This window comes from Protopterus annectens, chromosome 1.part1, assembly GCF_019279795.1.
Source record: "Protopterus annectens isolate FY-2018-M chromosome 1.part1, PAN1.0, whole genome shotgun sequence".
In the NCBI taxonomy this organism is placed as follows: domain Eukaryota; kingdom Metazoa; phylum Chordata; order Ceratodontiformes; family Protopteridae; genus Protopterus; species Protopterus annectens.
The window spans coordinates 1,334,191,672-1,334,210,558 of NC_056726.1; positions in this window are offsets into that span (position 1 = coordinate 1,334,191,672).

The following is an 18,887-nucleotide window of genomic DNA, read 5'->3' on the forward strand; positions in this document are numbered from 1 at the left end:
TCACTATTAGACAGAGGCACAGCAAACTAAACCTTAAAAAGGGCACAGTATACTGTGGCGTAAGCCAAACAAAATCAGGCTAGGCTTATAATTGCCCCAGGGCAGATAGCTTAGTATGAACCTATGAACCTATGAACTATTTCAGTCTTAATTTTTTTCTTTTAAGAAAGATATAAGTTGTACCCAAGACTTAATGTTCAAAGATGACAAAATTATAGCAACAATAAACTAACAAACTAGTTGTCTGGATACACAAGTCCTATCTGGGAACTGCCTGCTCCCTACCCCCCCCCCCAAAAAAAAAAGACTGTCTAAGCATTGCTCTGGTGTTAGGCTGGGATGAAAGCAGAGGTTCAAACTGCTACAGTCATGTATTTCAAGTCACTACAGCTTGTATGCACTTCTGAAGTGTGATTGTGAGGAAAGTGAAACAAATAATGACTGCAGTAATGTACTCTGCTTTGTTGTTCCTAGACAGTACCCTGCCCCTACACAAGCCATAGTAACCTTCTTTGTACACCTCTGAGGTCTATGAGAAAAGTAAAAGAAAATAATGACCATACTTCAGGAATCCATACAAGTAGTTGCCTTTGACAGTTTGGGTTGAGGAGATGTAATAACCACACAACCCCCCCCCCTACACACACACACACACACACACACACACACACACACACACACACACACACACACACACACACACACACACACACACACACACACACACATAACCTACAGCAGCTTCCTGTACACACATATCCAAGCAGGGCTGGTATTAGCATGGTTGCAGTTGAAGGCCATTATCAGCTTTATCTTAACAGGGCCATATCATAGCCTGTTCAGGTTAAAGAGCATAATCAGAAAATGAATGCATTTTTCCTCACTTTTCCCCAACCAGCAACAGCTTTTGTGGGGCCCTACAAAATCAAGGATAATTAAGTGAGCCCCCTTTATCCATTTATATAATCTGGGGAGTGAGGGCCCCCAGATTCTTAGAAGATCTGTGCCTAAATGTTCTGTGACATATTTTATGCCTCACTTTTGAAATATAATTACTTGTTAGCTACATTTTTTACTGATACCCAGAAGAATAATGTGTGTGTCCTGGCATTACCGAGTGTGTGCACACAGATAAAAATTACCAATACTTTTTACATGCGCACACACACACACACACACAAGTATAAGCAGTAGCAATACTACTTTTGTACCACTGGTACTGGCACACCAGATCAGTGACTTCTATTTAGCAGTTAACAAACAGTGGCAGGTGTAAGTCACTTTTATTTACCTCAATGAGTAGTAATGCAAACCTGTCATTGTCCCTGATTTCACAGACCTTCCCTGATTTTGCAAATAATTTTATTCTGTCCTTCATAAAAAGTTTGATTTGCTTGTGAATCATTCAGGACTACAGACAGTCAATAAATCCAGACCAGAGTTTTATACTTATTGAGCAAAAAAAATGTGTTATTCTATTAACTTTTAATTGAATTAGAGTAATATTTAAAATGCGTTCCTGATTTTGAGCCTTTATTCTGGTATTATTGGTATTGTGCTGAACTCTTCATCAAAGAAGTTGGGAGTTATAGTATCTGCTCTTCTGCCAGTATTTATAAAACTCCCGGTATGAGAAAACCATCCCTGAAGATCAGAAGCATCAGCTGTTCTTAAACTCTAAGGTATGCATTGACATCAGTCACGCTGGGCTGATGATCTCGCTAGTGCTTATCCTGCCTATGTTCATTACCAGCTTTATTATAACAGAGTCATATCATAGCCCTGTTCAGATTAGACAACCTAATCAGGAAATTAATACATTTTTTCCTCCTCATTTTTCTCCATATCAGCCACAGCATTTGTGGGGCCCCCACACAATCAAGGATAATTAAGGGGACCCTCTGCAGCAACAGGTATTGCAGGTACCTAAAGCTGGATATGTTGTTAGTTTTAGTGGAGAGAATGTCCACCAGCAGGGTTTAACTAAGACAGGGGCACTCTGTCAGTGGTAAAATATTTAATGGAATTGTGAAAGCTGTTGCTTGATAAAACACTGCTACTATAACCATCAATATCTTTGAATTTTAAAGGGGATATAAATCAGAGTTATTACCTGTCTGGTTCATTAAATATGCAAGATTCATGTACTAGCTTTTGTTGTTTTGGCAGACATGTTACAAAATATCAAGATAAGATAACTTGCAGTGGTTGGGGGCCCCCAAGGAACAGGGGGCCCCCAGCAACTGCAGGGTTCACTGGTGCCTAAAGCCGGCTATGCTCTCATCAGGTATAGAGCTGTTTTTCGGATTGCTTCAGCATAGCAGACAGTTTAGCTCTGTCAGTGCTGTTCTTTACCATTTTGCTGAAGTGAAGATTGTTGCCTGTATAGACTCATAAAAGTATGTGTATTTTGCATTCTTTATAGACATGCTATTTACAGAAATAAGCTGGGGACTGTGAGTAATTGAGTGCACACTGATGAAGTCTATAGCTTTAATTTTCTGAAGTGATTATTTAAAGTTACAAGTCCTTTATGGAGTTTTGTATGTTGCAAATTAAATAAACTTGCTGTTAATCAGACTTCTGCTAAACATGTGCAAATTATACAGGCTAAGAAGGTATTACCAAAACTGTAAGGAGGTTATCAAAGTCAAAAAAAATCACAGTTTTGATTATAATATGTAATAACATTTGCTGTATCTAAGATTCATTTTTTTTAATTTCCATTATTGGCTGTAAAGCTTCACTATGTTCAGTATCATTGACAGTCGATTGTCTCTAAAATATATATGCACAAAGCAATTTTCAGTCAGTATTAATTCAAGTTAAAACTAATTGTTGCAATGCTTGAATTAACTGAGAAGTATTTTATTTACACATTCCAAAGTCAACACTTGTCAGCTAGACTGAAAGGCTTGGCATTCAATGTTCCATTCAAATATTTGGTTACTTCAGTCTAAGCCAAGCAACTGCATTTAAACAGTTCCTAACACAAAAGAAAATGTCGAGTCATTTGGCATGCCCATCCAGTTCTTTTGTATTTCATATGATGCCTGGATGTTTTGGAGCATTGGTTTCAAATTAAACTTAACTAAAAACATTTTCAAATCTTCATCATTTTCTCTTTACTAAGCATAAATTGTTGTCATTTTTATAGATTTCTGTGCTGTTTTGCAATTATTATAAATGGTGTACTGGAGTAGAGAACCTGACTATTGGTATACAGCACTCAGACATAGTAACTTTTGTTTTCAATATATTTTTAAAGTTAAAAACATGTAAGATATTCTACAGATTCAACAGTGGAATAGTCATTTGAGAGAAAGTTAAATTGTCAGATTTTGTAACACAGAAGTACTGAATTTATAAAGTAAGCAATGTGTTGGCCAAAGAAAATGGCAGAAGACGCCTGCACTTCAGCTGCTAATATTTATTGTTGTACACTGTTGTACACAGCACTGCCCTTCATACCAAAAGGTAAATTGCCAAAGAAAAGTTACATTTCAAAACTTTCCATATTGCCATGAAAGCATTTTTACATTGGGCTTCATCCCCTGTACACTAGAAATAGTAAGTTTTTTTTTTTTTTGCATATTTCCACTGCCCTTGAAGTTGTGTTGCTTTTTTCGGAATGTAATCTGTTTTGCCTACTTTTTTCCCATTTAAATTACTGTTTTCACTGTTTATAATTAGGTTGTTTCTGGCCTGGTGTGGGAGGCATCTTGAGATAGTAGTGGCTCTTGTAGAGAGAATGTAAATTATTTCTAGGTAGCCAGAAACTAATTTGTCACGTTTATAGCCGATTTCCATTAGTCTTGTACTTTTTACTGTTTACTACATTCTAAGATCAATGTGATGAGCACACAGTCTGTATAATTGGGGATGAACAGTGCTTACATTACTGCAAAAATCCTTCTTTCATCTTGTAGGCAACTGTCTCCAGTCTGCTCAAATTGTGTTCACAGACCTGCTCTGACTTGCAAGGAATTGCATGGACCCTTTTACCAGCTGCACTAGTTTGCATGTTGGTTTTTCATACACATCCTGTGTGCAGTGTGTTTTTCTTCTATAATAACACTGGACAGCATGTAGAGACAGCAGACTACCCCCCCCAACTGCAGCCTTCCAGCACTTGGCATCCTAAGTCAGAGTACGGCATGCCTCATGCTCATTGAAAATGAACATAGCTAACTTGGAGGCAGTTCTCTCAAAATTTCATGAATGCAGTGAGCATCACACTGTTTTTCCCCCCACCCACACTAATGCAAAACTCTCATATAGACAACACTAAACTGTTAATATGTCAGTAACAAAGCCTCCTGAAACTCTTAAGAGTAGGCTGCAATGAAACCCTCCTAATACATCTTCTACATGCACCCTTCCATCAACATTTATTTTATTAATAATTAATAAGAAACCAAAACTATTCAGTGACGAAGCACAAACCAGTGAACAAGATTTCTCTGCAAGAGACAAATTCATCATTGAGACAATTAATTTTATTTAATTTAAGACATTTTGGGGGGGTACAATGACATTGTGATGTCATATGAAAGTGGGGGCCGTAGTTCAGTGTCCTGCCTAGGGCCCCATATGACCTTGATCCGGCTCTGTCTATGACCATTATTATGCCATTAAAGCTAAGTATGATACCAATGCCTGCTACAAGCATAAGCACGCAACAGTATATGACAATTTAAAAAACAAGTTTTATATGTATTGGAAAGAGTACTTGTCCCTGAGAGGGAGGAAGTTGGACAGCAACCATTGAGACTAAGGAACTTTATTGGAAAACAAGGTTAAATGCAGTACAATCCTCAGGTTTAAATGATAGAACTAATTTGAATGTGGCATTACAGCTTAGATCTAGGAATATTTAAGACTCAGTTTATTTATACACACACACACACACACACACACACACACACAGACTTTTTTATGATCTGCCTGGTTTTAGGAGTTTTTTAGGATTATTTTTGAATAATTTATAATTATTTTTTTAATTAAGATACTTTAGTAAGTTTTTCTGAAAACAAATTTGTTCAAACATATATTTTAGTTTTTATTGGCATTTTAAATGAATTTATGAACTGAATAGATTTTGGAACATTTCTTTCTGGTTATTTAATGATATATTACTTTTAGGTGATTTAACTGATTCCATTAAGGCATGTGATTATGACTGGTTTTGAGTAATTTTGATCCCTTCTTTGGTTGGTGAACTATCTGAGGAAGTCCCTAGATGTGGCTCATGGTAGCGGACTGCTGCGCTGCAGCCCCCCCCCCCAACTTTCTCAACTTTCTAAAAAAAATAAATAAATAAATAAATATGTTTTATTATTAAATTTTACACACTAACTGTACCCAGAGCAGGGTGCATGCATGCTCCAGTTACATTTTTTTTAAAAAAAAAGCAGCCCAGATTGGGAAGACTGCAGACATCAATGAAGATCCCCAGAAGTCTATTGCAGTTTTAACCACAGGAAATAAGAAGCTGATGGGACTGTGTAGTCAGCAACTTGTCACATAATCTGAGTGCGTGATTCAGCTGCTGATTAGTCCTATTTCCCTCGTGCATTCTTTTCCTGCACTTTAGTTGTGATGGAGAGAGTGAGAAAGTGGAGAGACAGCAATCAGATTTGTGTTTAAGGTAAGTTTTCATTTTATTTTCCTGGCAGGGCCATCCAGATACTAGTGGTCTGTGTGTTTTGGGAGCTGTTGATGATTTTCTTTTTCTAACATAATACACTGACAGGGTCAACCAGATTCTAGTGGTCTGTGTGTTTTGGGGGGCTGTTGATTACGGGTTTTTTTAATATAATATTCTGGCAGTGTGTTCGGTGGGGGTGTTTGCAGATAACATTTTTTTTAACTTAATATCTTTTTGTAGGGTTAGTCAAGATACATTAGGATGATTTGTCAATGTTTTGTTGTTGAAACAAACTCTACTCTTGCATGAGTAAAGTGTGTATGGGTGAACTGAAATAAGATTACATGCAAGTTCCTGGCTATGTGATGTGAAACAAATACAGTAATGTAACCATGGTATTTTATTTTCATTAGATACAGGATCATAGGAGGTTAATAGGCTAACAGCCCTGGGGCCCTTACAAGCCTAGCTAAGAGTTTATCCCCAAAAAGAAAACTTAGTCAGCACCTGTTGCCCCTGTCAATGAAGGACACAGATGAATCCCTGGTACAAATTTGTGGTTTCCCATCCACTCATCGAGGCTGCTTTTGAAGAGGATCAGTGAGGTACTCTGTTTGACATGTATGGGAAGTCTATTCCAGAGATGGGGCAGCCTCTGTGAGACAAACCTGTCTCTCCAGCAGGTTTTATTGATGTTGCATTATTTTAAACTTTGTAGGTTCAAAGCAGATTTTCTGGGTAGGCAGTTGGGATGGAGGCAATGCCTATGTGCAAATGGAATTACTGACGTCCTGGCTTCCTTTGCAAGAGTAATGTGCATTTGAGTGTAGTAAGATCGATCACAAGCTCTATACCCTTGAGTATTGTTTATGTGAAAAAAGAATACTTACCTTAATGACAGTGTCTTCTTTTTTGCTGTTGTTTTTGTTTTTCACCTTGCAAAATCAAATCAGATACTGCATAGCCAATGGAGACTGGGGCTATGTGTGAAAGAAACAACTGGCCCTGTGTTTGCTGTTGTTGTAATTCCAGCTTTGTAAAACTTTTCTATCTGTACTTTAAGATGAATGTAAAATAATTACCAAGTTTATGAGTAATTCTCAATGTATGTTATTTTAGATCTGTTTGCGTATATACTGAATGTTTGTTTAAAAATATTTCTAACATGTTGGAGCTTTTCTCCCTAGACATATGCTATTTTTTTTTAACTAAAGCCAGTTGCAGAAACCCGGGTAAACAAAATAAAAATTATGTCTTTCAGCTTTTCCCAGTTAGGGGGTCACCACAGCAGACCACCAGTCTACAGATTGATTGGCAGTGGGGTTTTTTATGGTGTCGAGTTGCCAGCCTGGCGCCCAACTTTCACAGAAGGAATATGCGCATGCATGTACCTGCATGTTGTTAAACATTCACTGCACTGCAGGGAGAACATGCAGACTCTGCACAGAAGGAGTTCCGGACGAGTATCAAATCGGAGAACCTCTTGCTGTGAGGCAAGAATGCTAACAGCTGCACCACCACGGCCTCTTTCCCACCACCGCAGGGTAAACAAAAGTAAAATAAATAAAATGAAACGTATTTGGCTGGCAATTGACTAATGTTTCTGTCAACACAATGAAAGTAATGCAAGTATGCAACCCAACTGTTACTATTATTTCAACTTTTAATCCTGACAGGTAAAAAGCAGCTACTTTAGTTAGGTAATGGGGGCGGTGTTTGCAAATGGAATGAGTTTACTGGCCTTGCTGTTTACTGTTGTAATTTTGGCTTTGCATGATTAATGTGTACTTGGGTAAAGTCAGCTGACATACAAGCCTGTAACTACTGTTTCTGTGCGACAGAGTAAATTAATGGAATCATTGCTATTTTCTTTTTAATGCTGGCAAGGTCAAAGCAGATACTTTATGTCAGCAATTGATATGATGGCTGTGGATGAAATGATTGGCACTGTAGCTTTGGTGTAATAATTCTGACTTTACAGGACTAATGTGTGTTTGGGTGAAACAAGACAGAATGCAACTCTTGACTATTTCCATGCATCAATTCAATACAGTAATCAAAGTCAAAGTAAAAGTAAACTTTAAACTTTGTCAATGAGGTATACACAGCACTGCAAGGTGGACGAAATTACATTGATTTGGTCCTAGTGCAAGACATAACAATGAACACATAGTCTGAGTGACAGTAACACTAATGCATATACAGTGATACTTAAAATATTAACACAATAAATTACCACAATTGGACAGGAAGATATTAGACAGTACTATACTAGTGGGTATTGTAAATACTATGGCTTCACATTGTGATTACTTAGATATTGCATTTCATCAGTTATAGTATGATATACGCTGATGTTCATATTGCACATGTATGCAGTGATGACTCACTCCTGACTATTGCACCAGTTATTGAAGCAATTTGCCAGAGTGATTACTATAGATGATACTTCATAGCAAGTGGCATATTGATCTAATATTCACTGTCATGCCTGACATTCAAGTTCATCAGCCTTATGAATAGAGGGAAGAAGCTTCTGTTCAGTCTAGATGATTTGCAGTGTAAGCTGCAATACCACCTGCCCAAGGAAAGATGGAAGTACATGCCATGGGCAGGGTGAGTGAGATCATCGATCATCTTCCTAGCCCTTCCGACCGAGTCTTGTGCACATCATCCATGGATGAGAGGAAGGAACCAATGACTTTTTCCACTGTCCTCATTATCCTCAGGAGGGCCTTGCAGTCAGATACCTTGCAATTACCATACCAAACTATGATATTATTTAAGAGGATGGTCCCCTGTAGAAGGCATTGAGGATGGACTGAAACAGGTTTGCTTTGCTCATCTTTCATAGGAAGTGCAGACATTGTGGTACCTTCTTCACTGTGTGGGTAATATGAGTCGACCAGGATAGGTTATCTGAGATGTGCACCCCCAGGAACTTTGTGTTTTTGACTCTTTCCACTGCCACCCCCTTCATTTCCAGAGTTTGATATATCTCCTGAGTCCTCCTGAAGTCCACTATTAATTCTTTGGTTTTGCTTACATTTAAGGTCAGATTGTTGCTGTTGCACCAGCCTATCAGATGCTCCACTTCATCTCTGTAGGCTGTTTTCTCACTGTTTCTGACAAGACCTACGACAGTGGTATCATCCGTGGACTTGATGATTTTGTTGGATTCATGCTTGGCCATGCAGTCGTGCATCAACAAGGTGAACAGCAGGGGACTCAGGACACTGCCCTGAATAATAACCATGCTCAGTGTTATACTGACTGAACTGCTATTTTCCACACATACTTTTTGGGGTCTGTTGATGAGAAAGCCCAGTATCCAGTTGCATAGGGGGTGTTGATGCCCAGCTGGATCAGCTTCACTATCAGATTCTAGGTTATGACAGTGTTAAAGGCAGAATTAAAATTGATAAACAGCATTCTGACATAGCAATTCTTATTCTATAGATTTGCCAAGGATTCATGAAGTGCTATAGCTATTGCATCAGCCGTGCAGCAGTTAGATCTATAAGCAAACTGTAATGTATCCAGTGTTGCAGGTAGGCTTGAAGAGATATGGTTCTTGATCAACTGCTCAAAACACTTCATTACTGTTGCTGTACTAGCAACTAGCCTTTAATCATTTAGGCTTGACAGTTGGGATTTCTTCGGTAAGTGAATGATTGTCATATTTTTGAAGCAACTGGATACAATGGCTAGCTGCAGGGATGTGTTGAATATATCTGTTAGTGCCGTGGACAGTTGGGTAGCACAGTCTTTTAGAACGCTTCCCATAATATTATCAGGACCAGCTGTTTTTTTGAGTTTACTCACCTCAGGGTCTTCAGAACATCAGATGTTTTTAGACATAGCACCTCCTCACCCTGTTTCGACAGGGAGCTTATTTAGCACAGTGTTGTTGTCCATATCAAATCTGCTGAAGTAGGTGTTTAGTTTGTTCAGAAATTCTGTGTTGTCATTAGTAATGAAAACATTATTACTAATGCTGGAAAAGGGCAAACCAACTACTTTAGGTAGATAACAGGTATAGGGGCGCTGTTTGTATGTTAAATGAGTGGTCCTACAATTTACTGTTATAATTCTGCCATTGCAAGACTGCTATGCATTTGGGTGTACTGAGATGGAGTGAGTACAAGCGCTGACCTTTGGCTAATGTTTATGTGAAAGCAATATAGTAATGTAACTGTTGTCTTTTTTTTTCATTTTTTTAACTTTATAAGTTCAAACCAGGTACTTTGGGAAAAGCATTGGGATGGGGGTTATTTCAGTGTAAGAATGAAATGAATGCCCTACCATTTATTGCTGTAATTCTGGGTTTGCAAGACTAATGGATATTGGGGAGTAAGCATACAGGCTGTGCCTACTGTCTCTGTGCAGCAAAAATTAAACTAACACAAATCTATTATTATTTTAATACTGGAAGCATGGTCAGGGTTCAGGGTCTATATCATAACATCGAAGACTAACAACTTCAAATGTTATAATATCGAACCCAGTAGAGCGAAACACCAGAATACCGAACAATCAGAATAGTGAATTTTTTCTCAGGGAAAAAATTTGCTGTTCCGACAAACATACACAGAACACAAGCACACCAAAATAAATAATCCACACACACACACACACTTCACAAAACCCTACACTAAACCATACATACACCATTAGCTATCCACTTACCTTAACCCAACCCTAACCCTAAGGTCCGTCACTATTGCACACTCACCTAACCCGCTCCTTAACCCTAACTCACCTACCCCACCCTAACCCTCACATCCACACAATCGGACACTTATCTGACCTGTGCCCTAATCCTAACTCACCTAACCCATGCCCAATCGCACACTCACCTTCATTCACACACTTACCTTACCCCGGTCCATAACCTTCGCTCCACAGTTGAGGAAATAGCGAAGCTGCAGAAACGATCCACTGAATACTTTCCCTAGGAAAGTATTCGGTGTTCTGCAGCTTCGCTGTTTTGCAGCATTCATTCTACTGGGTTCGATATTATAACATTCGACGTTGTTAGACTTCGATGTTATAATATAGACCCCAGCGTTCATCCCACTGTAACTTAGCCTTGCCCCTTTCCAGTTGGTCCTGCCCCTTTCTAGTTGATCCCAACCATTCAGCTGTCTCCTGCAACTCCCCCTTTGATTTGAAGTCCCAACACATTATTTGGGATGAAAGTGCTAATTGATTAAAATTTGGTGTCCACATTTCCCCTGGCTTTGTTGTCTTTTTTCACATTTTTCATAGTATATAGGCTTCTACTTGCAGGTGTTATTCTAAGTAGGGGTTTGCTATATCATTGCTAAGCAGACTCTACCCATTAACATATCTCCTTTCTCAGTGTCATTATAGGCAGATATTTCACTCAGAGTCCAGATCCTATTTGGTACTCAGTTTTTGGAAAATGGAAATTGTGACCCTCTAAGACCATGAGCTACAGCTAATATTCTACTGCCACATTAATGTACTTTGGGTAAAAATGGCAGTTTGTATCCTGACTGAGAAATCCTGGCATGATCCTGGATGGGATGTAATCACTTAATAACCATGTCATAACAGTTTTTTTTTTAATCTTATAGTTTTTATCATAGGAATATTATCCAAATGGAGTACCTCATTCCATATCAGTACCTAGGAAAAGCCGTTCAAGATTTGGTCTCTTTTGATTTGGACTACTGCAGTACTCTCTGCCTGGGGGGGGGCGGGGGTTCCTGATGCTGACCTCAACCACTTTTAGTAGTACACCTTTTACAGCTTGGAGATTATTCATGTCACTTCCATACTACAGAGGATGCACTGCCTGCCAGTTGCATGGAGACTGACACAAATGTTATTACTTACATACCAAGGTCTACATGATATCGGTCATGTCTATTTAAAGAAAGAACTTTCTCACTGTCAGCCACAATAACCTCATTGCTTAGCTGATAAGAGACCACTAACAGTTTTCAGGAGAGATGCTCGTTTAATACTCCGTTACTTAACAGACTTTTTTCTTGTATATCTCACTGCATTCTCAGCTACACAAGTACAAAAGAATGACTGACACAAAGTCTATTTTTGAGGACATTTTGTTGTGTGAATCTTACTGGCTGAATGTTTTATTTTGTCATTAATACTTTTTATTGTTTATTTACTACTTGTTTCTACCTGCTTTTGTAATGCAAAATGCTTAGGCATAAGCGCAACAATAAAGATTGCTCTGATTTGATTTGTTTTCTGCCATGTATCACTGCAAAGGTAAAACATCTGCATGTATTATTTAAACACTGATTATTTAAAAAATGCTAGTTGAAAAATCTCAGAAATAACCTCACAACTATAGCATAAAATATGCTAAGATTTTATGTCCACTGATTTTTAATAGCATTAGTAGCTTTAATTTGCCTGATATTTACAGGCAAAGCATGCTTTCAATACATGATACTTCACATTAGTTACTTTCAAATGGAGTCTAGGAATGTAATGATAAAAAAGTGTGTTGCCCTGTATTTTATATGTAATATGAAATAAAGTACTGTGACTTTAAGCTGTCAGCTATCCCATAATGCTTACAGTCTTGATTGCTTGCTGGCATTGAGTTTGCAATGAAAGATGAAGCTCTTGACAACCTCCTTGTTGTGCTTCCATTTTGTGTACCATTAAGGTTACTGTTTTATTTAAACTGCTGATGTTTCCTGACATTATTTACACTATCAGTGAAGATGACTTGGTAACCAAAGGTCTGCACTGTAAAGTGGTGTCAAAACCAGGATCTGTTTTAAAAAAAAAGAGACTGAAAATGCCATTTTAAACCAGAAGACTGTACTATATAGTCAAGAAATGAAACCAAACTCAGAGAAAGTCCTGATTACTGAAAAATAACTGAATTATCTCACAAAGAAGTAATATTTATCCAAGTTTAACCCACCAGAGAAAATCTACTTTGTGAAACCCTGCGCCTGGCCATCACAAAGGCAGAGGTTATAACATCTAGATAAACACTTTATTATATGGTATGGACACATAAGTCAAGGTATATTCAGTTAATTTTAATTTTCTTAGAATCGGGATGTTACACGAGTCAGTAATTAAGTTCAATGAACAAGGTAATATACACTGGCTGCATGCTTTCACAGATGCGCATACTGAAGGAGAGACCTTCTGTAAGGTACTTTTATGAAATGATTGAAAACTGAGGCTTGACAAAATAAAGACAAACAAATTAGTGACAGAAATGCAGTTGGGCTGACTGTTATTGAAGAGTCTCGAAAGTTACTGATAGTGAATTTAACTTTGGCGCTACATGGGTGTCGAATGACAGACTACTATCAACCTGGGTCCCCAGGTCCCTGATAACTTCTTCTGTACTCAGTGGATTGCCACCTATTTGGTAGCTAGGGGTAACCTTGTTTTTCCCGAAGGGTATGACTATGCATTTTTGGCATTTAACTTTAGGCCATGGCTCTGGCACCAGTTATCCGTTTCTGTGAGACCCTTCTGAAGGATATCTGTGTCAGATGTGTTTTCTACTATGGCGCCCAGTTTGCAGTCATCTGCAAACTTTGTCAGCCATAACCCTCCTGTGTTTGCTTGTACTTCGGAAAAGTAGATGCCAAACAAGAGTGGGCCCAGGACTGAGCCCTGTGGTACACCACTTGTGACAGGCTTTGAGTCTGACATGGCGCCAGCAACTCTGACCCTGTGGGTTCTGTCACTCCACCAGTTTGCAACCCATCTTGTGATGTATGGGTTAACATTTAAGCTGATGAGTTTTTCAATGATACCAGTGGGGTATTGTATCAAAGGCCTTAAGCCAGATCGAGGTAGGCTGTATGGACTGCCTTTCCCTCATCAATGGCTTTGGTGACTGTTTGAAAAAGTCAACCAAGTTTAGAAGGCATGATCTGCCTTTGACAAAGCCAAACTGGGATGGATCCAAAGTCTGCAAATTCCTATGTCTTTATTTATGAGGTCCATTATGATCCTCTCCATGGCTTTGCAGATAAGGCTTGTCAAGCTAATGGGCCGGTAATTTCCAGGGTCGGTGGAGGCACCGCCTTTGTGAAGTGGGACCACAGTTGCAGTGTGCCACTCCTGGAGTGCGTATCCAGAGGTAAGACTATGATTAAACAGCTGTCCTAGCTGTGGGTTTAATTCCTCGTTGAGTTCGTGGAGCACACAGCCGGGGACACCATCGGGTCCCATGGATGCTGTGTTTTTTGCTTTGCACAGAGCAGTTCTCACTTGGGCGTTGGAGATGTTTGGGGGCTGCAATCGCTTGGTATAGATATCTCTCCTTTTGGGGGGGGAGAAGTTTGCACTGAACCTGTCAGCCAGTATGTTGGCAATGTCTGTAGGATCAGTAATCTTCACATCATTTTGAACTAGTTCTGAGCATATCTGGGAGTTTCCTCCCAGGTTTCTTTATAGCTAAAGAAGGCCTTATGATTGTCTTTTGAGTCTTTAGCTATTTTTCTCTCAAAATTTGCTTTGGATGATTTTATGAGAGCTCTTGGTTTTTACTTATAGTGATCAAGGGTGTCTTACCTTTTAAGGATTTTGCTCTATCTTGTAGTAGCTTCCTCCTTTTGTTGTAGAGTTTGTTTATGGCTGGGGTCCACCAGAGTGGGCGCTTGCCTTTGGTACAAAGAGTCTTTGTTTTGCTTGGGATTGCCTTATCCATGCAGTCCTGCAGGTGCTGGTAGAAGGCATTTGTAAGTGATTCAGCGGCTTGAGTACTGTTTTCCGTCTCGGGGCCTTAAAGGGAGACCACACTAGTCTTTAGAAGTGTGAAGTCGGCTTCGAGAAGTTCTTTACTGTGGTCTTTTTATTTCAGGTGGGGGTGGGATGAGGACCTCCAGCGAGATTAGTTGTGATCTGATCTCACCAGTGAGGGTATACTTCCGGTGTTGAACATTGTGCTCCCATGTTCGTGATGATGAGATCAAGTATGTTTTCTCCTCTTGTGGGGATGGTGACTAGTTGTTCCATGGCATTTGAGTTTATGAATTCCAGGAACTTTTGGGCTAGGGTGTTTGGGCTTGAGTAGTGTTCCCAGTCTATATTAGGGTAATTGAAGTCACCTAGTATGATGGTGTTTGGTGATACATTTATCCCTCTAGTGTTTTCAGGAAGGCCATGTGAGGTTCCTGAGTTTGTGAGGAGTGGCCTGTAACATGCTACAATTTGCAGAGCAGTCTTGCCTATGGTTAATTGCACCTGGATGGTCTCCGATGCATCGTGCGTTGCCACCAGTCTTGAGGTGTGGGTGTCTTTGATGAATATGGATACCCCCTCCTTTCTTGGTATTGTCCGGATTTTGGGGCGGGCATGATAAGAGGTAAAACCTGATAGTGCTGGGGTGCTCTCAGGAGCCTTGAACCAGGTTTCTGTCACTGCACAGACATCGATGTTCTCCATACTGAGAAGGGCCTCGAGTGCGTGCATTTTGAGATTTAGACTTCTGGCATTGAGCAGCATTACCCTTAGTTTTTTTCCTTTTTTGTGTTCTAGGGTGGTAGGTTTAGAATTTGAGCCTTGCCTAAAAAAGGCACTATGGGGGTGGCAAGAGCCTTTGCCAATATCCGGAATCCCAGGGGTGACAGGTGCAAGCCGTCCCTTGCGAAGCAGCGTGGCTTGTCCAGCATGTCATCCCAGGCAGACAGATATTGGATCCCCTTTGAATGACACCAGAGTTTAAGCCAGATATTTCACTCAGAGTCCAGATCCTATTTGGTACTCAGTTTTTGGAAAATGGAAATTGTGACCCTCTAAGACCATGAGCTACAGCTAATATTCTACTGCCACATTAATGTACTTTGGGTAAAAATGGCAGTTTGCATCCTGACTGAGAAATCCTGGCATGATCTTGGATGTGATGTAATCACTTAATAACCATGTCATAACAGTTTTTTTTTTAATCTTATAGTTTTTATCATAGGAATATTATCCAAATGGAGTACCTCATTCCATATCAGTACCTAGGAAAAGCCGTTCAAGATTTGGGCTCTTTTGATTTGGACTACTGCAGTACTCTCTGCCTGGGGGGGGGGGTTTCCTGATGCTGACCTCAGCCACTTTTAGTAGTACACCTTTTACAGCTTGGAGATTATTCATGTCACTTCCATACTACAGAGGATGCACTGCCTGCCAGTGGCATGGAGACTGACAAAAATGTTATTACTTACATACCAAGGTTTACATGATATCGGTCATGTCTATTTAAAGAAAGAACTTTCTCACTGTCAGCCACCATAACCTCATTGCTTAGCTGATAAGAGACCACTAACAGTTTTCAGGAGAGATGCTCGTTTAATATTCCTTTACTTAATAGACTTTTTTCTTGTATATCTCACTGCATTCTCAGCTACACAAGTACAAAAGAATGACTGACACAAAGTCTATTTTTGAGAACATTTTGTTGTGTGAATCTTACTGGCTGAATGTTTTATTTTGTCATTAATACTTTCTATTGTTTATTTACTACTTGTTTCTACCTGCTTTTGTAATGCAAAATGCTTAGGCATAAGCACAACAATAAAGATTGCTCTGATTTGATTTGTTTTCTGCCATGTATCACTGCAAAGGTAAAACATCTGCATGTATTATTTAAACACTAATTATTTAAAAAATGCTAGTTGAAAAATCTCAGAAATAACCTCACAGCTATAGCATAAAATATGCTAAGATTTTATGTCCACTGATTTTTAATAGCATTAGTAGCTTTAATTTGCCTGATATTTACAGGCAAAGCATGCTTTCAATACATGATACTTCACATTAGTTACTTTGAAATGGAGTCTAGGAATGTAATGATAAAAAAGTGTGTTGCCCTCTATTTTATATGGGATATGAAATAAAGTACTGTGACTTTAAGCTGTCAGCTATCCCATAATGCTTACAGTCTTAATTGCTTGTTGGCATTGAGTTTGCAATGAAAGATGAAGCTCTTGACAACCTCCTTGTTGTGCTTCCATTTTGTGTGCCATTAAGGTTACTGTTTTATTTAAACTGCTGATGTTTCCTGACATTATTTACACTATCAGTGAAGATGACTTGGTAACCAAAGGTCTGCACTGTAAAGTGGTGTCAAAACCAGAATCTTTTTTAAAAAAAAAGAGACTGAAAATGCCATTTTAAACCAGAAGACTGTACTATATAGTCAAGAAATGAAACCAAACACAGAGAAAGTCCTGATTACTGAAAAATAACTGAATTATCTCACAAAGAAGTAATTTTACCAAATATCATCCTTTTAACCCAAAATATTTATCCAAGTTTAACCCACCAGAGAAAATCTACTTTGCGAAACTCTGCTCCTGGCCATCACAAAGGCAGAGGTTATAACATCTAGATAAACACTTTATTATATGCTATGGACACATAAGTCAAGGTCTATTCAGTTAATTTTAATTTTCTTAGAATCGGGATGTTACATGAGTCAGTAATTAAGTTCAATGAACAAGGTAATATACACTGGCTGCATGCTTTCACAGATGCGCATACTGAAGGAGAGACCTTCTGTAAGGTACTTTTATGAAATGGTTGAAAACTGAGGCTTGACAAAATAAAGACAAAGAAATTAGTGACAGAAATGCAGTTGGGCTGACTGTTATTGAAGAGTCTCGAAAGTTACTGATAGTGAATTTAACTTTGGAAAAAAGCAGCTCAAGTTGCTACAGAAGCTGAAATAGTAAAGACAAACTGCTTATATAAATAATGCAAATGAAGTGTGTGTGTGTGTGTGTGTGTGTGTGTGTGTGTGTGTGTGTGTGTGAGAGAGAGAGAGAGACGAGAGACAAAATGCAAAGAAAATGGCAAATGTAATAAAAAGCATGATACTGACTAAAGTAAAGCAAAATTATCATCGTCAACCCCCTTTTTTCAGATTTTCTACATGAAGTCAGGGTGTTCTGTCAACTGTGACAATCTTTTCAGATTCAATGCCACTTTCATACCTTCTTCATTGGTCATGCCTGATTGTCACAGGTCTTCTGTCACATAATCTATCCATCTCTTTGATGAATACCCTTATTTTCTCTTGCCCCCTTCCTGTCTATCCAAATCTTCTTCACCAGATTGTCTTCTCTCCTGCATATGGGGCTGAACCACCCTAATCTGCTCGCTTTGACCTTTTCTGCAAACAGGACTACGTTGGCTCCTGCTTTGATGTCCTTATTTATTCTCCTGTCCCACAGGGTGCATCCAAATATCCATCTCAGAATGTTAATTCCATCATTTCTAGCTTCCTCAACTGCTCTGCCTTCACTGCCCTTGCTTCTGTACCACGCACAAGTATTGGTCACACCACTGTTTTGTACACCTTACTTTTCAGCTTCTTTGGCATTTTTCTGTTGCACACTACCCTTGATAGTCTGTGTTATTTGGCAGTAGCCGCACTGATTTTAGCTTTGACCTCCTAATTCAGACTTCCATTGTCCTCAACCACTCTTCCAAGCTGTTCAATTGTTCCACTGCTTGCTTTTCTATCTCAGTTTTCAGCATCTTTTGATTTCTTCCATATCATGCCATGACAAATGTCTTATCTATACTCAGTTTCATCCGACGTACCTTCAGTTTTGTACTGCACTCCCAAAAATATTGCTGACATTCATGCTCAGACTCTGCCTGTAATGCCACATCATCTGCATACAGCAGCTTTGTTGATTTGTCCCCTCTGACCTGTATGCTAGCTAAAGTAGTCCATCACCAGTATGAACAGCTGTAAGATCAGAGTTGAACCATGATGCACACAGACTCCCACTGGGAACTCATCTGTGAGTCCAAAATGGCAGTACAGAAAGTCACTTCAGCACTTTGAGTAGCAAGCTGGTATATATATATATATATATATATATATATATATATATATATATATATATATATATATATATATATATATATACACACATATATGGGTCCCCTTCAAAACATGTAAAACCCATAACATCTAATTTCATAACATAGAGACAGGACATCTAAAACCCATAACATCTAAAACTCATAACATCGAATTTCATAACATCTAAAATGTATAATATGTAATAGTGTATCAGCAGTCTGATGAAGTTTTGCAAGCCAAGCAAAGATTCACTTTCAGTAGCCTGTAGGAGACTGAATACAGAGATGGAGCCTTTGAACAATCACAGTAGGAGAGGGAATTCTTGCCCTAAATTCTCCTAGTGGAAAACCTTTGTGGGTACTCTTTCTGTTGCAAAGGTCTGGTTGGATA